The sequence below is a fragment of the Callospermophilus lateralis genome, chromosome 13, assembly GCF_048772815.1.
Source record: "Callospermophilus lateralis isolate mCalLat2 chromosome 13, mCalLat2.hap1, whole genome shotgun sequence".
Lineage (NCBI taxonomy): Eukaryota > Metazoa > Chordata > Mammalia > Rodentia > Sciuridae > Callospermophilus > Callospermophilus lateralis.
This window is the reverse complement of record NC_135317.1, coordinates 33,889,891-33,910,196: the sequence shown is the minus strand read 5'-3', so window position 1 is coordinate 33,910,196 and position 20,306 is coordinate 33,889,891.

The window sequence follows — 20,306 nt, the reverse complement described above, 5'->3', positions numbered from 1 at the left end:
TTGTATAGAAAGTGAAATAAAGTTGTCCTTTTAATTATCATCATATTTTTTGGAATGCAGACTTCTCAGTTTTTACTGATATACCATCTATTTCTCAAAAAAAAAAAAAAAAAATTCTGATAAAAGTAAATGGTGGCAGGGCCTAATCCTACTCCTGAGCGTTCCACTTCCTCAAGGATTTGATTTGGTCCTTTTATTCCCAGATGCACCCAACTGTCATTAACTCAAACAGAGGTATGGTAAAGAGCTACCTATAGTTACTTCTAAAGTCTACTTTTCTAAAATGCAACCTATTTTATAGAAATTCAAGCATATGTTCTTAGTCAATTTAACAATTTGCATTAACCAGGTGTTGTACAATGTACAAAATGCTTCATAGAAAAAAACCCTGGGAAGCAAGTACAACTGTTACGATATTTTATGGAGGAAGAGAAGCTTGGTGAAGTGACAGATTCTTATTGATGTGGCCAACAGTCTCCATGTTGTCAAATCAAGTCGATCCTTTTCTATCTTAACCCCATTGTACCAGCCAACCCTCTAGACTGATACCACAATTGCCTGTTCTTGTCCTATCTCACTGGTTGTCTTTGCTACCTCTTCTTTCTTTACCTTAACTCTTGGTGGTGAAGTTCCTGTCCCTCTTCTTTATGCTTTTTCCTCTCCTTCCTTTTATGACCCAAAGTATTGTCATAGCTTCTATTATCATTTGTGAACATACATTGACAGCACTAACACCTCTGTTGCAGATCTCCTCTGAGCACACCGATTTATCTAACAATCTACCTGATACCATCACTTGGGTGTTTCCTGTGTATCTAAAAATCACACAACATTTCCAAAGCTTAATCCTTGACCTTTTGCCTACAAATCAGTAAATGGCATCATCCTTTACCTACTTGCTCAAGTCAAAAGCCTGGAAGTCATTTGCTATGTTTTGAATAAGTGTCTCTCAAAGTTCTTTGCATTGGAGACTTGGTCCCCAGCCTCAGGGTCTCTTGTACTTAGCAAACAAAAGAAGGAAGCATAAAAATGTGGTGGTTTTTTTTTTTTCCTTTGTTTCGGCAGCTGTGCACACATACAACTTATGGGCATATTTGAATTGGTTCAATTCAGTTAACAAGGAAACTGGAAGAATCAGAAAAGAAGTGTCAGAGATGGCAGAATATGGAAGACCTACCCTGTATCTTCTAGGAGGCTCCTTTGTGCACCCCACCTGTCACATGTTTCAGATTCATTGGTGGGGGAGAGGAGACTATAGCCTTTCCTTTTAAAATGTAAATATTAAGTCCATCAGTCTGAGAATAACTATGGTTATATTGTAGGGGAGATCTGGATTCCTGGGAGGGTGGGAGAGAAACAGATTTCTTGCATATTTGGCTATTTTCCCCAGGACCCAAGTGACAGATTCCTGGCATCAACCATGTTCTGTATAAGTTGAAACACTCATCACTCTATATCAATTATGTATATCTCAGTTTTTGTGCCTTGAACTTGGATTAGTTGGAATTCCATTTTATCATATAAACTAGAGTTTCCTCCAACTGTGATCAGTTTCACACAAAGGGTTGCCTGTGTACCCCTGAAACAGACATCTGGGAGGAAGAGAATTAGTGAGAAGATAGAAGGGTAGAGGGTCTCAGGACACTGGTGCAGAGCAACATCCTTGAGGAAACAGGTGCAAAGTAATCCTCAGTGGGTTGCCAACATCATGTGCCTTGTTGAGCAAGCCCCAGGCAGCCCTCCTGCCACACGTGACACAGACTGGGGCCCAGGGAGGGAGGTTGCACCAGTCTTTCCCTAGAAGTCATCCCTCAGTTTCATAGAATGCTCCAGGTTAAATGAGGTTTTCAAATGAAATAAATGTTCTATGTAGGATTTAGATTTCACCCAGAGAAAATATTATCCAGGATTATTCTCATGAAAGTATCCCATGAAAAGAAAATATTGGAAAAAACTGCATCTGCACTGAACATGTGCATGTTTTTTTTCTTGTCATTATTCCTCAGATAATACAAAACAACAAGTATTTACCAGAATTTTTGTTGTATTAAATTTTGTAAAAGGGAAAAAAAAAAAAAAGGAAATATGCTTCCCAAATGCTTGCTTTCATGTAGCATGGGCTTGGCGAGAACACAAAAGTGCAATTACTTGTTATTTACAGTACAAAAGATAGTACTTTTTTTTTTACTGTTTGGGGTTCCATTTGGCTGTTTTTGTTGCAAAAAGCAGAAACTCACTCAAGTAACCTGGCTATTCCAGGTGTGGGTTGGGGCAAGACAGAGGCTACATTGACTTTGGCTGTGCCTGTGTCATCCAGAGATGGAGCTGCTTCCTTCTTGGCCCTCTCGGGGTTGGCTGTTGGGGTTTCTTTTGCCATTGCAGCAGCACAGGCTTCTTCCTCCTGCCTCCAAACAGTGGGCAGGTGAAGCAGGACAGTGGAAGGAACGCCACACCATCGGGGACTGTGGCCTTCTCTCTGTACTCAAGTCAGTAACTTGACTTGTAATTTCCCTCCCAGCACCTACCTGGTCACTCTCTTAGCGTCTCTATCTCATGACTTTAAAACTTCACCTTCTGCTCAAGACTGCATCATCCACTTAAAATTTTCAAATCTATTTCCTGAGAGAGAGAAAATCTGAATGGCCATCCACCCTTCCAAGTCTACTCATGCCCATCTATGAATTTACTGTCCTTCTACCTGAGCTAGGGACATAGGATGAAGCAGATCATGTAATAAGTGTACCTAAGACTGCACTTGCAGGAGGTTCAGGGTGGTGGTGGTGAGACATCTTTAGAAGCAAATGTGGTTTTAGCAGAGATTGTATTTGACATTCCTACTCTACATTTATCAAATGAATAAAAACATATAATCTCTGTGTGTACATATATAAAATATCAATAAAAATATATAATATGGATATATATATATATATATATATATATATATATATATATATATGGAACCATTACATACATATAATGTGGTAGATATTTTTAAAGAACATGTTCTTTAAAAAAAAATTTCTGGTTTGGAATTTGATCCAGCTGTGGAACATTATTTACTGATTCTGAAGTTATTAAATCCTTTGGATGTATTAATATTATAATACTCTATTCCTGGAAGCAATTAAGACAGTTGATGTAAAGGTTTAGTTTTATACACTTTGATGAAAAAGAAGGCTTTGTGGGGGCTCCTGTGTGTTCCAACTACAATGTTCAAAATAGACCTTAGGTATTTCCAATCCTCTGCAGCATATTTAATAAGAGTTTAACTCAACTTTTCCATAGGCCCAATGGAAAACAGGTTGTTAAAGGAGCAACACAAAGATATTTTTATCTTCCTCATGTATTTCTGCAGCAGTGAGAGTAAAGTTTTTCCCACATTCGGAATGAGAACAAGATTGCATTTCTATTAGTCATAGCTACCCGAAAACCTACAAGATGTCCTCGATTTCTTCCATCCCTTCCCTGCCTTGATTACATCCCTTTCCAGCCAACCCATCATCAAGTCCTAATGGTTCTACCTCCAAGATATATCCTGAGTCTGACTGCTTCTGTCTGTTGTCATGGCTGCCACCCTATCTTCACCTGGACTGCAGTGGCAGGCTCTGTATTAGGGATGCATCCAGCAGCAAACACAGAAAAAACAACTGTGGAAATTTCAACAAAAGGGAGTTCACTTTTCCTTTAATAAAGATAGTCCAAAGATCAGCAAGCTAGGTCTGGTACCTCAACTTACCAACATCATAGGAGACCCAGGCTCTATCTTTCTTTTCTATCATCCCCAGTGTGTTAGCTTTTTTTTCTCATGCTTGTTATCTCACAGGATTGGGTCCATACCTATACTTAGATGGCTCAGTATCCAGGGCTGAAATTCCTGAGGTAATACGGTAGGCTGGCTTACTTGGTATCTCTCCTAACCTTCTACTGTGCTTTCCTGTATAGCTGAAACAGAAAAGCTATAAAACTACATTTCCCAGATTCCCTTGCAGTTAGGAAATGAAGAGGAGTGGGAAGAGAGGCTGGGTACAACTGTCCACTTCCTTGGTGTCATTTAGAGATAGGGTGGTTCTGGAGTGATTAAATGGGCACTTGCTTTATTGCTCCTACTTTGTAAAATGATTTAAATCATTAACTCAGTGTTAAGTTTGCCACTTTTTGTTTTTTTGTCTCCAGCTGTTGCAATGAAGACTGTTGTGAAATTAAGGAACCCACAATAAAGCACTTTACAGCATATTTGGTTGATGAGTGGTGCTTAGAGCAAGATAAATTTCTTTGGTCTGAGAACCACAAATTGCAGGGCTTCTCCAAGGGCAGGCTGCTGCCAGTGATGGTTGTGTGATTTTGCTAAATAATCTGGAAGCTGGAAATTTTAGCCAGTGGTGTTTTCATTTTCCTACAGACTATGAAAAAGCCTGAAGGCAACTAACTGAGTGACTCTCTCCATGAAAGGATAGTCTTTGGTGTGACAGCCTCACTCTGATCCCATCTTTTCTACTCTTGTTTTCTTATTTTTATTATTTGATTTTGTTGCATCTTTTTTTTCCCCCCACATGGAAGAAACTCTTTGGGGAATAGAAAAGATTATAAGATTCATTCTGAGTATTAGGTAAAGACATTTAATCTCCCAAATTAGAAAACTATCAATATACTCTCAAAGTAAAAATTGACAATATTTCATAGCTACACAATCATGTTATTAGACTATTTTAGGTTGGTCCCAAATGTGAATTTTTGCTTGATTTCTCAAAAAAATGCAGATGTTCCTCCATATGTTTGCCATAAACTTAATGAATAGAATGAGTGTAAAAGACAGATGCTCCATATTGGCCTTAAATCATCTGACTCTGTAGTGACATGGAATTCACATGTGACGAGAGTGGAAATGGAAGTATTTGTCACCAACACTTTAGTTAAGGTCATAAATATGTTTTAAACAGTGATGGACAGTACTGCTAGGTGACAAACCCATACCCAGAAAGTGGCGTCATCCTAGATGATTTAGAAGGGGATCACAACCTAGCCTACAGGGTGATGCTTGCTTGGCAGACTCCACACCTTGTCTAGCCCAGACTGGAGGCTCCACAAGCTGCCATTTCCTTAAAGCCAGGGGGATGGGATTCCTTTAGAGCAGTTGGGTGATTCTGTTGCTGTCAGATTAGTTAAAACAATTAAAAAATTCAAAAGTGTATAAATATCTGTTTTATGAAATGCAAGAAGAAACAAAGATATTGCTAAGCATGGTCGTACACGCCTGTAATCCCGGCTACTCAGGAAGCTGAGGCAGGAGAACCACAGTTCAAGGCCAGTCTGCAAATTAGGGAGACCCTGTCTCAAAACAAGAAAGGACTAGAGGTGTAGCTCAGTGATAAAGTACACCTGGGGTTCAATCCCCAGTGGCCCTTCCCAAGAAAGAAAGCAAAGATTGAGGAGGCTGGAGATGAAGTTCAGTGGTAAAGCACTTGTGTAGCATGTGGCCCTGGATTTGATCCTCAGCACACACACACAAAAAAAATTAAATTCATGGATTTATAATTAGAGCCAATTTCCCAATGCAAATAAAAATTATCCTGCTTCTAAGTACAATTCTTCTAAATACATATTTTCTGCATTCCATGTCATTTTCCAACTCAAAATGAAGTCCCTTAAACCCCTTCATAAGCACTGAGTCTATTCCAAAGAGAGAATGCAATTTAGGAGACACTCAGACAGTTTTGCATAAAGGAGCATTATTGAAGAAGTGAGTCAAAGATGAAGCAGTCCCCTCCTTTTGTTGTGGAATTTTTCTTTATGGGCCCTGGGCTTCAAACGCAGTAATTCACACACATAAATATGTTCTGCTACCCACTTAAAATCATTTCTCAGCTCATGAATATTCTCATAATAGGACCCAAAACCCTTGGTATGACACACATGATTCCTTCTCCCACCCTCAAACTGGGAATCAAACCCAAGACGCCCTACCACTGTGTTACAACCTAATCCTTTTTTTAAAAATTTTTTTTAGTTGCCAATGCACCTTTATGATTTAGTTTATTTATATGTGGAGCTGAGAATTGAATCTGTGCCTCATACATGCTAGGCAAGTGCTCTACAACTGAGCCACAACCCCAGCCCCATATCTTTTTGTTTTGAGACAGGGTCTCACTAAATTGCCCAGGCTGAGTTCAAATTTGCAATCTTCCTGCCTCAGTTTCCAGTGTTGCTGGGATCAGAGTCATGCTTCTTAATCCTCTGAAACGGCTTCCCTCTCCAGCTTCATCTCTGGTCACTGCCTTCTTTCCAACAAAATTGGTCATGGTACATTGCCTCATAAATAGACAAGGGCTCTTTTGCCTCCAGGCAGTAGGAAGAGTAACCTGCCTTCCCCAATACTCACCCTGTCAGCAACCCTGGCTGACCTTTTAAGGCCTGCCTCCATCTTCACCTCCACTTTGCGTGGTACCCCATTGAATTCTTTAAGGTGTCCCCAGGTTACCTGTGCACTCTTTTGTCTCCAACAGTAAGTGCCTTGAAGGCCAGGACCATGTCAGTTCCATCAGTACATCCTTGACCCTGGAACACAGGAGGCACCAGATAAACACATAAAATGAATGAAAGTTATTATTCAGAAGTTATTATTCACACACGTAAATGTGTTATTATAAGTGGTAAAGCACTTGTGTAGCATGTGTAGAACACATTTATGTGTGTAAATAATAACTTTCATTACACAGATGTGTGTGTGTGTGTGTGTGTGTGTGTGTGCATGTAAAAGAAAAGCATATTGGTGCAGTGGTACACACCTGTTAATCTAAGAGGTGGGTGAGACTGAGGCAGGAGGGTCACAAATTCAAAGCCAGCTTCAGCAAATTAGAGAGGCCTTAAACAATTTAGTGAGTCCTTGTCTTAAAATAAAAAAAAAATAAAATAAAATAAAAAGGGCTGAGGATGTGGCTGAGTGGATGAGTGGATGAGTATTTTAATGTCCCTGGGTTCAAGCCCCAGTATATGAGAGAGAGAGAGAGAGAGAGAGAGAGAGAGAAAACCACTCATCCAAGGGCACAATTCATGTCTTACTGACATCCATGTTTCCTGCTAAGTACTCCAGAAAAGTTTGACATCCTGTTTGGTAATCCTACCACTTGTTTTATTTTCCCATGTTAAACTTACGAAAACTACATCAGAACTGAAATAAGAAATATAAAACTTAAAGTAGTAATGTAAGGAGTGGAAATATTCTTTAGATACAGCTGATTAATAAACAACCTGGAACAAATATTAGCCATAATTCCCTTTAAAATAGGAACCGACTGGTATTTTTATTTTATGAAGAGTTGAGTTCCTTTTCAAGCTGCAAAGACATATGTCAAGACTAAAAGCTGCCATTTTGTGTGTGTGTTTTCTCTGGCCTGACTGATGATGGTGACGATGATAATAATAATAATGGATGGGTGCCAGCGCCAGCAGTTTATTTCACTTATCTGTCTGGTGTTAGGCTCTAACCTGGGCCTCTGCATGCTGGGGCAAGTACTCCAATGAATTACATTGTTCAATTCTCACAACAATACCATGGTTACCTCCATTTAAAGATCAAAAAATGAGTTTGGGGTAAAAGACTTACCAAATTTTTATGCTTAGAACTCATAGAACCAAGATTGAAGCCCGGAAGTCTGACACACGAGTTTAGGTCTTTACTGACTTCTGGAAGATGAAATTTCACCTGTAATGTCAGAGGGCCTTCCAGCACATTTCTGCAGTCTCATCTACTGGGGAGGCTGAGGCAGGAGGATAACAAGTCTAAGCCCAGCCTGGGCAACTTAGTGAGATCCTATCTCCTATTTAAAAAAATAAAAAGCTGTTGCTCAGTGACGAAAGCTTGCTTAGCATGCAGAAGGAGGTCCTGGGTTCAATCCCTAGTATGTCAAAGGAGGAGGAGGAGGAGGAGGAGGAGGAGGAGGAGGAGGAGGAGGAGGAGGAGAGGAGGAGGAGGAAGAAAGAAAAATATAAAAGATGCCATATTTGGGTTTCGGTGAATTCCTCCTCTATATGTCCAATAACAGTACTAATTATTGAGGAGAAGAGGGTCTAAAACTGGTCCCTCTGGACCTTCAATCACCTGACTTTTAAATATGAAAATGTTAGAAGTTATGTTCAATATTTTTTATGTATTCCTGCATAATAAAAAGCCAGCAGCTTTAAACAACCAGCATTTATTTCCTCACAGTTTCTGAGGTTCAGGAATCTGGGGGCTGCTAGCAAGGTAGTTCTGGCTCAGGGTATTTCATGAGCTTTGGTGAAGCTGATGGTCAAGGCTACAGTCATCTCAAGGGTCTACTGAGGACTCAGTGATCTACTTCCCACTCACTTGAGTGGAGGTTGGCAGCCTTCCATTTTGGTGAGAATGTTGGATTGAGCACCCAATATAACTGAAGATCTCCCTCAATTCTTTGCCATACAGGCCTCTTTATGGGGCCACTCATAACATGGAAGTGGGTTTTGCTGAGTGGCTGACCTTAGAGCAAGCAACAGACAGGTGACCCAAAAGTCTTATCAACTAATCTTGGAAGGGACACACCATTGCTTCTGCTGTATTCAGTCATTAGAATTGAGTTGCAAAGTCCTGCCCACATTCAAGAAGTTATACAAGGCCACGACTATCAGAAAATAGGGGGGCTGGGGATGTGGCTCAAGCGGTAGGGCGCTCGCCTGGCATGCGTGCGGCCCGGGTTAGATCCTCAGCACCACATACAAACAAAGATGTTGTGTCCACTGAAAACTAAAAAATAAATATTAAAAAAATTTTCTCTCTCTCTAAAAAAAAGAAAGAAAGAAAATAGGGGTCACTGGGAGCCATCTTGGAGGTGGCCTGTGCTTTAACAGGCCAAGAAGATATGGGCATCTAGTTTCGTTCCTGAGCTCCAGGTTTCTATGCATTAGTGTTGCTTTTTTTTCTTCGTTCAAATGATAAAAAATTAAATTATTAGGTTCCAAAGACATATCCAGTCTTTAAAAAACAAAAACTGTTAACTAGAAGACAAGATCGGAAAGATGAAATAAAATGTAAAATATCTTTAATTCACAATTATGTTAAAATGCTAGTAAATTTCTTAGCAAATAACACATTCTGTCCCAATGCAATTCAAATATAGATCCAAGCTACATTGATTGGGACCCAAATGAAAGATCACAGAAATAAGCAAAGAGCACTCATAACAAAACAAAACAAAACTGCTCTGTATCAATTCCTGAAAATAGTTTCTCCTCTTTATGGCTAACTTCTGAAATCAAGCCAACAATGTCATGGCAGAGACTCCTTTGGAACAACCCCTGCAACACATAGTTAGGATCAGTTTGAGACAAGGGAGGGTTATTTTTACAATGCAATTAATCCATGTTAAACTACTTTTAATTAGGTGTTTTATTTATTTATTTATTTTTGGTACCGGGTATTGAACCCAAGGGCTCTTAACCACTGAACTATATCCCCAACCCCTCTTTTTTTTTTTTTTTTTTTTAACTTTTTGGGGCAGGGTCTCACTAAGTTGCTGAGACTGGTTTTGACATGGGATCCTTCTGCCTTAGCCTCCCAAGTCGCTGAGATTTTAGGCAAGCGCTACTGTGCCTGGTTTAATTAACTGTTTTAAAAAGAAATACATTCTTTAGACCAAGTTGTTTAAATGAAATGGTGATATTTCCAAATTTCAAATTAGTTTTGAATGTTAGATATTTTTGTGCTTGGAAACTTAGTCTACCTCTACATTGCTTTACATTTATAGCTTATGATGACATCAGACTAAGTAATCTTTTGTTCAACAAGTTTAATAATGACCATGACCAAAAACCTTAAAATTCTGATACCATGAGTTTTACATCTAGGTGTGGTTATATGTTCCTATGGGGATCTATAATATGTTTGCTGCCAGGCACAGTGGCACATGCCTGTAACCCCAGCTACTTGGGGAGCTAAGACAGGAGAATCACAAATTGGAGGCCAGCTTGGGCAATTTAACAAGATCCTATCTAAAAATAAAAAATAATAAAAGGACTAAGGATGAAGCCAATCCCCTGTATTGCAAAAAAAAAAAGAAAAAAAAAAAAAAAAAGAAAGAAAGAAAAGAAAAGAAAAAGAAAAAAAAAGATGCTTTTCTTTAACTTATTATAAAGTGGAAATTATACATGCTTCTAAATATTTTCCAATTAATCAGTTATTTATTATTGCCAACTGACATGTAAATTTGACCTGTAAACTGCAAAATCAAAAATCATTCTTTGGGGCTGGGGTTGGGGCTCAGCAGTAAAGTACTTGCCTGGCATGTGTGAGGCCCTGGGTTCAAATCTCAGCCCCATATATAAATAAATCAAATAAAGGTCCAACAACTTTAAAAAAATCATTCTTTTTTTCTTCCTATTGCTGAAAATTTGTGTAATATATTAGCATAAAAATTTTTACAACTGTGGAATTTTTTTTCACAACAGTGAGATTCTTAACAAAATTTATAAACATTAGATATCCTTTTACAACTGTAGAAGATAATATAGCACCTATAATACTGTAAGCTGGGTTGATTGCCTTTCAGACTTTATCGATGACCTCCGGAGGTCAAATCCAAACTAAGACTTTTCCAAGCTGATAATAAAAATCTGCCACTTTTATAACAATATTCTGCTAGGGCTCTGAGTGTAACTCAGTGGTAAAAGCATTTGCCTAATATACTGCCAGGCTCTCAGTTTGATTCCCCAGTACTGCCAATAATAACAATGATAATGAGAATTTAGATTTAACATTCATCAGGAAAAGGAAAAGAAAAATTTCCCATATGAAAGTATAAAATTTTTGCAATTGTATTTTGAAAATCAGAATTAAAAGGCTGGGGGTGTAGCTCAGCGGTAGAGCCTAGCATGCACGAGGCCCTGAATTTGATCCCCAGCACTGCAAACAAGCAAACAAAAGAATTATATGGTAAACGCTTTTACTATTTTTAATACACAGTGTGTGAAACCTCCTTAATTTGTATTTTGTGAATTCTGATTTTGTCATTACACTTATTATGATTACTCATGCATTTTTACCTTTGTATACTCTATTAAAAGAGCTCATACCTATATCTGAAACAGATTCCATACAAGATACCTAAGATAATACTTAAGATAATAAGCTTTCTAGGACTTTAGAAATATTTTATTCAGTGGTACTAACAAGACAGTATTGTTGCTTGCATCATTACAGACTATACTAGTCTCTAAAAGAATCGCTAGCCATTAATACTTGTCAATTTAGCACCGAAAGAAACTTATCTTGGTGAAGATGCATTTCTTTTTTTTTTTTTTTTTTTTATTTTCCTTTTTCTTACCTCCTCCTCCCTCAAGTACTGGGATTTGGACCCAAAGCTGGCCTTGAACTTGCTTACTTCTGCCTCAGCCTCCTGAGTAGCTGGGATTACAGGCATGTGCCACCATGCCCACCTGAAAATGTATTTCTTTACATTATGACTTAGTCTAACATAGCCTTTCTCACAATCTGTTCAATTTATTTGGTTTTATTTTTTCAAAACTTTGAAGGTCCATTATTATTCCATATAATAGGCTGCAAAATCTACAATTTGAAAACATCTTAATTTCAGACAAAAGTGGATCCCTCGTCCTTTCTAAGTAATATGAAACTATTTCTCAAATTATCTCCAATTTCTTATTCCAAGTTAATTTTGTACATTAAAGCATCCTCCAAGTATGTTTTTATTTTCATTACAGAGACTTATATGCATAGAAATTACTTTAAAGTGAACTAATCAAGGCAGGTGGTTGGCATTTTTCATGTTTCAAATTAATATGAGAAACAGAAGTGAAGTATACACACAGATACATATTTAAAAAGAAGTCAGCCATGGACTGGGGCTGGGGCTCAGCGGCAGTGCACTTGCCTGGCATGTGTGAGGCACTGGGTTTGATTCTTAGCATCACATATTAATAAATAAAATAAAGGTCTGTCAGCAACTAAAAAAATATTAAAAAAAAGAAGTCAGCCAATATTTAACTCGGAGTTACAGAATATAATTCTATACCTAACCAATCCATCAATCTACAAGCACTTATAGAATATCCATTATCAGCCAACCCTGGAATAAATTGTAATTTAATGAGTATATAACTATAATTAACCATAATTATATATGTAATATATTTGCATAATATGTATATAATATATATGTAAGTATGGTTATCTGATACATATGTATAGATTATGGTTGTACTATTTAATACATATGTATATTCCTGCAAGGAGCTGCTAATATAGGATTAGCAATTTAGTTGAGTACACAAGATTGAAGTAGTAAAGATCATTTTAAATGAAATGAAATTAAAAGATAAAGTGTAAATTATACATGCAATAAAAGCAAAGAAAACAATGCAACTAATAAATGCTTGTGTGTTTAGTGAAAGTTAAAAGTAAAGGGTGAATTTTAAGCCTGAAGTTAAGAGATGATAAGATTTCAGCAGGAGGCCTTGAGCAAAAAATACTGTTGGCTGGAGGAAGAGAGTGAACAGAATAAGAGCAGTGGGAGTTATCAGAGTTCCCGAAGTTAAACCTAATATGATTGAAGGTTCATTTGGAGTAGTGGAAATTGCATTTGGATATCCACAGGAGAAATCCACTGGAAAACATGTCAGAGGAATTCAGATTAGATGCAGAAAGGACTAGGGGTCCACTACAGGTTCTTGAGCAAAAGAGCAGCAACGACAGCATATTTTTAGGAAGATTTTTACCCAGTGACTGAAATGGAAATATAATTAACTAAAGAATTATGAGTTCCTTGGCAAAGATGGTGCCAAAAAAAAAAAAAAAAGAAAGAAAGAAAGAAAAAAAAAGAAAAACAGAACCTCTTAAGTTCCATTTGTTCAAGTTCAATTGTACTGTCTTTATTTCACCCAAAAAATAAAAATAAGAAAATAAAACAAAATGTTAGAAATAAAATGAAGTTCAAAACAGGTGGGAAGAGAGGAAGAAAGGAGCTTCTTGGACATTCAATTCAAATATATAACATAAAAAGTATGGAGAGAGAGTGCCTTCTACTTGCAAATATTTGATATGTAACAAACAAATGAAATCCAATTCATGTGTCCAAAGAGTTTACATCATCATAAAAGTGTTAAGAAATACACCAGAGAGGTATGTGTGGTGGCTCATGCCTCTAATACCAGATACTCAGGAGGCTGAGGCAGGAGGATCATGATTCGAGGCCAGCCTGGGCAATCTAGTAAGATTCTGTTTCAAAATAAAAAATAAAAAGGGCCAGGCATGTAGCTCAGGGGTATAGCACTCACCTAGCATGTGTGAGGTTCTGGGGTCTATCCCCAGTGCAAGAAAAAGAAAAGACATTTTAATAAAGGTCACAATAGAAGCGTAGATAAAATCCCATAGGCATTCTCAGAAGTATGAAGTCACCTTTCAGGTATGGGAATCAGAGTGGGTTCCATAGAAGAGCTGATTTTTACTTATTTTATTTTTTTGTAAATCTCAAAATGGGGGTGTGGTCAGAAGGAATGGCAACAGTGCCTGGCAAAAGTAATGTTTATTCTGGGTGGTTGGTGTCTGCTACAAATCAGGGGTTCCTGCAGAGAAAGGGAAAGAAGGTAGCTCAGGGCCACTGGCAGTGTCTGCTCCCACTGGTGGGTGGAGGATGACAGCAAGCAGTCATCTGGGCACCATGCAGAGCACAAGTGGGTCCAGCTGCTCCAACTGGCTTGGAAGGAACATTGCTCGGATGGGATAGCACGAAGTGTGAGCTAACCAAGAAGGGGGACAGGAGAAGTGCTATTTATCTAGCAAAGGGATAAGCTGAGAAAGTGAAGATTTTGTGAGATTTCTCCTAACCACCCGCTCGCCCCTTATAGCAAGTGCTCTGCCACTAGCTATACCCTGGCCTGCCCATTCCTGGCTTTCTATTTGTGTCTACTAAGCCTCTTTTCAGATTGAGTTCCAAGTGCTAAAACTCTCATTTCCTCCTTCACTCTTTCCTTTTGCCTTCTTTATGTTTTGTTCCCTAGAAATTAAAACTCAAACTTCAAGTTTGGTCATACATTTGCTCTAAATCTTCTCTTATCCAAGCTAGTGTTGATACACTTAATCTCCTCTAATGTGGCAAGTAATGAACTCAATTAGCTGGAAAACCTCAATGCCAAGAGAACAGGCAGCTCGTGCTATATAATTCACTGACATTTCCCTTGATTCCCATTATTCCTGCATTAAAGACCTATGATCTCGAATATCAGTTGGTTCCTCACTGCAACTGACCACAGGGCAATTTCTCCTTAAGCGTATTTACTTAATACAACATCAATATCTAATTAACTGGACTGAAAATTTAATTTGCATACTCTCAAGCAAAAATGTTTAATTATTAAAAAAACAAAACACTTGACATTCTAAAATGGGCTACAAAGACTTCCCCAAAGGTCAATTAGTTCTACAACCTAATTATCTAAATATTACATAACACCCAAACATGGTACTAAACGGGCTCTGATTTGTTTGTAAAAAGAAACAATACCACTTTACATACTGCTGCCAAGGTTTGTAAACAAGTATTATATGGTCTTGGGAAACTGATCATTCTAGTCCAAAAACAAGACAAGTTCTTGTGATTCTTTCAAGAATGGCAACAATTTTCCACTATTTTTCCTCCTAATCCTCTTCTTAGTCTCTTCCCCTTGCTTCATCCTTTTCTCCTTGAACTTTTCTGATCCCCCACCCTCCACTGTCTTCCCCATCTCAATATAGGCCAACCCCATCCTTCCAAATGACTCAGGTCAAAAACTGTGGTGTTATCCGTGGCTCTTCTTCCTTCTCTCTTACCCTACACTGATCTGTGGGGAGGTGCTGTTGGTTCTACCTTCATAATCTCTCCAGATTCGGATTCCTTCTCTCCACCTCCATCACAGTGCCTGATGCCTTCGTCCCTCACCTAGAATTTTGCAAGTCTCTTAACTGGTTTTCCTTCTTTAGCCTTCTGCCTCAACCCCCACACCTGAGGTCTATTTTAAATCCAGCAGCGAAGACGATCCTCTTAAAGTGTCCTTGGCTCAGAACCCTCCAGTTTATTCCTACTGGGACGGAGTCAAATCCTCACAATCATCTCAAATGCCTTCAGGATCAGCCTGAGCTGTAGATTGCTTCTCCTCCGCCCCCTCCTTTCCTGGGCTCTCTAGCTCTTCCTGCATCACTCCAGGCAAACTCTCAAGATCTTTGTCATTGTTGGTCCTCTACCAAGAACACTCTTTCTCCAGATCCCCTTATAGAAATCTGCAGGTTTGGGGTTCCAGGTCACTTTCTTAGTACGTCTTTACCTGATTAATTTATTTAAATCTAAAACTCCCACCTTCATCCCAACACTTTTTAATCTCTCATCCTTATGTATTTTCCATAACCCTGCTGACCTTCTGATGTATATCTTACTTATTGATTTAAGGCCTGTCTCCCTTCTCTAGCATATGAGTTGCAGGAAGACAGGGAGTTCTATCAATTTTGTTCACTTAAAACAATGCCTAGCATACAGTAAGCTCTCAATAGATAAAGCATAAGGGCTGAGGTTGTAGCTCAGTGGTATAGCACTTGCCTACAGCATGAGGCACTGGATTTAATACTCAACACCACATAAAAATAAATAAATAAAATAAAGGTATTGTGTCCATCGACAACTAAAATTTAAAAAAAATTAAAAATAAATAACGCATAAACAAGTAAATAGTGATAATTTATGACTAACTGGGGCAAGTTGCTTTCAGGAAGGATAGACTTCTAGCCTTCATGCTTTGCCCCCCCTCTTTTTTGTGATACTCAGGATTGAACCTCGGGATGCTCTTCCATTGAGCTATACCCCCAATGCTTCTTTAAAGTTTTTAAACATTTTTTGAGACATGGTCTCACCCAGGTGCTGAAGCTGGCCTCAAACTTGGGGTCTTCCTGTCTCAGCCTCCTGAGTTGCTGGGATTTCAGGTCTATGCCAAAGAGCCCAGCTCTCCCTTGTTTTGACCCCAACATCTAACACAATATCTGTCAGCTTGTAGGCATTCAATAAATACTTATTGGACTTCATTAAATATCTCTGGTGGAACACAAACTAAAGCCCCAGTTCAAATCCCAGCTCCTTCACTTTCTAGTTGTATATATAGCCTAGGGAAAAGCACATTCTGTCTCTGTGCCTGGGGTCTTGATAAAATAGGAACAATAACTATAATAGCCATGTTACATGGTGAGCATTAGAGCACAGAATGGTGTGTGGTACGCAGTAACTGTGAGGTGGTGATGGTGGCAATAGTCTATGAAACACACACTTAATCTGATGAAGTCTAAACCAACTAAGATTTTTTAAGTCTGAAAAAGTTTCCACAAAATGAATCAAATAACCAAGTTATAGCAAGTCATCCCCTGACTGAAAAACTCTGAATAACTACTCAGTGATAAAAGCCAAATTTCCAATCTAGCACTAAAGGTACCTAGCGTTTAACCTAGAGGTTAAGAGGGCTGGTGGTGCAGCTCAATGCTAGAGTATTTACTCAACATATATGAGGCCCTGGGTTTGAACCCCAGCACTGCAAAACAAACAAAAACCAAAATTAATATTTTTCCCCAAATAACAAGGTAAGGAATTCCCCAGGAACATATAATTATGATAATGGTGATTTTTCTAGAGATTTAAATAATGTCTCCTATTTTTATAGCATCAGACAATTTTCAAGTAGATTTTACACAGACTTGTTTCAATGATGACCACATTAAAAAGGAATCAGGACAGGCATTATCTATTTTGCACATAAAGAAAGGAAGATTCAAAGAGAATGACTGATTTGTTTGAGGTTTCTCAGCTAGCAATCAGTGTTTGACTACCAGAAAATGGATTCTTCTGATAGTGAACTCAGGGACACTTTTATCATGAGCTACTTCTATTGATAAAAACTGGATATAATGGTGAGTTTTAAATCCCTCATGGTGTTTAACATGTACTAGGTATGTAATAGGTGTTTAATACATGTTTACTAGTTGCTTAAGGTAAAAAAAAATCACATAGGTTTGTTCTTTTGCTCTTATGAGAATAATAAGAATGAAGATAATTCATATCATTTGGCAAAAAACAAATTAACCCCTAAATCTTGCTGTCATACTAATTGTTTGAATACTATTTTAAGTAGCAAAAGCTACTATAATGGTCCCATGATTTCTACTGATGTTCTTAGTTAGCATTTGTCCTTCCAATGGAAAGACACTTTATCCATCTCCTAAGAGTTCTCCAAGATGAATGAGTGCCCAGGTTGCTTGACTTGAGGCATTTTCTTCTGAACCAAAGAATAAATCATCAGACCTTATAAGATCTTGTGCCTCCTTCTCTGTGTGTGATTCTAGCCCTTCTCCTCCTGCATTCAAGGAGTCCGAGCAACTTGACTTTAAATCATCTCAGCCAGGGGGTTAAAACCTTATGCTTAACATTCCATTATGCCTGCTCCAAGCATTTTGTAGCTAAAATAAAATATAAGAAGTAGCATGATACCTATATCAAGGACATTATGTTTGCAAATAATCATGTTTGTGACTTAGCTATACACAAGAAGAATAGAAGAATTTGGCAGATATTATATAATAGATTTTTATCTTTTCTATTTCACCCACACTGAGATAAGTACTAACTAGTTTCTCTAGAGCCTTGAAAAACCCAGAAAACCTCTCATTTTTTCCAAGCCCCAAATGAAGAGGCATCACAAACAAAACTTTTAGAATGGAAAGAGAAAGGGAAAAAAAAAACAAAAGTTTAACCTTCTGGCTCTCACGTAATTTTAAAGGAGCAAGTGCCATCTTTTGTGTCTCAGTTGTCAGCTATGATGGATCTCACGGAGGAGGGGAAATGTCTCCACTGTCGGGAACTCCTTACAATGATCTCTGTGGCTTCCCAAGGTGGCTGTCCCCACGAAGTTAGCCTGCGGGTTTTAAGACATTAAAAAACAGGAAGCTTGCTAGGAATCCTCCCCTCCCCAACCACCACGGTTGCTTTCTCCTTTTTCATCTGTCAAAGAACACATGATGGGAAACATGATCCGATACAGGGAGGCACAGGGGACTCCCGTTAGTGGACCCGTGTCCCCACTGGGAGTGGAATACCTTGACATCCTTGCCCAGGTGCTGGTGTAAACTGTTGTTCTCTGGCAACTGCACGCTAGGCGGAAGTCCAAACTTAAAGTGGGCAGCCAGCCATGCCAGCAGATGGGCACAGGGATGACAGCCAACGGGCTATGTATGTGCATCGAGTGTAGGTGTTCAGAACAGGAACTCCAACTGAGAAGATCAAAATGACTGCCTCAAGCTCACGGTTAAGAGCTTTTCAATTTATGCCTTGTTTAATATACATGGATTGGAATTCAAGAGAATTGACAGATTTTGACAGAATCTTAAATTTACTCTTTGTAAAAATATAAAGATAACTGAGACATCTGAAACAAATGGTTTGGTGGCAGTATCCCAGTAGAAAAATGTTTCCAACTTTGAATTTTCATAGTTATTAAAGTTTTCCTTAAAGTAATCCCAGAGACTCAGGAGGCTGAGACAGGAGGACTGAAGTTCAAAGCCAGCCTCAGCAATTTAGTGAGCCCCTAAATGACTGTCATAAAAAATTTAAAAAGGCTCGGAATGTGGCTCAGTGGTAAAGTGCCCCAGGGTTAAATCCCTGGTACAAAAAAAAAAAAAAAAAAAGTAGAATTGGGACACTTTTTATAAAATCAATTCATAAGTTTCTCATTTGTTATTAAATTCCTTAAGTTCATTCACCTCGCTATTTCAATGTAACTTGTAATTCTTAATAAATCAATTAAAGTGAATTTCCTAATTTAAACAATCTGTTAAACCTCAAAAATTCCAAGATCCACTTTATATCCTTTTTACTGCAAAAAGGATAATCCAGAGAAGTATTTCATTAGTATTTTACATTTTTCTCTCTAAAAGCAACTTCAAATCCTAAAATTACATGGTTTGAATCATAAATGTCAAGAGGGGCAGGCAAGAGTGAGATTCAAAATCCCTTAAGAATGTTAACATGAATAGAGAGGGAAATATATTTATTTTACTAACTTACTCTTATTACTTATGTTACTTAATTATATTGCTTATATACTTATATGATATTATGTTAGATTTGCTTATATTACTACTCTTTGTCCAATTCCTTAGGAATGGGACTGACTGTATTTCCAGCAAAGAATTCCATATTCCATTATTCTATATTTCAAATTCTAAGGTCTTCTCCAAATTTTGTATTTGCAATGTAAACAAATGAACTGGTACTCTTTTCAAAATATGAAGAGGGACTGGGGTTGTGGCTCGGTGGTAGAGCGCTCACCTAGCACGTGCAAGGCTCTGGGTTCGGGCCTCAGCACCACATAAAAATAAATTAATTAATAAAATAAAGTTGTTTTTTTTTTAAATATGAATCTTGAGTGGAAGTCCTCCCATGGCTATGGTAAGCCCAAACAATGATTCCTATTGTGCAATCTTAGTTGTTCTGGACTCAGAAGATGTTTAGAGGTAAGAACATCTTGATTTATATACCTAGACTCTTCCAAAACAGGTTTCCTCTATCATCCAAAACTTCTTCATAAAAATGTCTTTTTTTCTTAAAGAATAATGTAAACAGAAAATGGTACCTAACTATAAAGCTGCGAACTTTCATAGTTATTAAAGCTTTCCTTAAAGAAGTCACCTGTAAAAAACAGAAACCGACCCACTCCCAGAAGGTTCTACTTCCTTCCAGTGCCTCCTCAAAAGCAACCACTATCCTGACATCCAAGAGCATAGATTAACCTCAACGACTTCCTGAACTTTATGTAAATGGAACCATACAGCAGGGACTCCTTTGTGTCTGGCTTTTTTCATTCAACATTATGTTCACAAGACTTGTCCATATTTTGTTGCAGGTTGTGTAGAATATTCATTTTCATAGCTGTATAATATTCTATTTCCTTAAATAATGTTGGTAGGCATTTGGCTAGTTTGCAGATGTGTCTTTTAATGGATGCGTTTCCTTTGGGTATTTGTGAGAGAGTAGATTTGTGGGGTTATAGGGTATGCATATAGTACAGATCTAGTAAATATTGCTATTTTCCCCAAGTAATTATAATTCGTTTATACATCCATCACCAGTTCATGAGTGTTATTATTGCTCTACATTCCTGCCAACACTTGGTATTGTATTTGTTTTTCATTTTAGGTGAAATTCATATAGCATATAATTAACTTTTCAAAAGTGAGCAATTCAGTAGCATTTAGTATATTCACAATATTGTGCAAC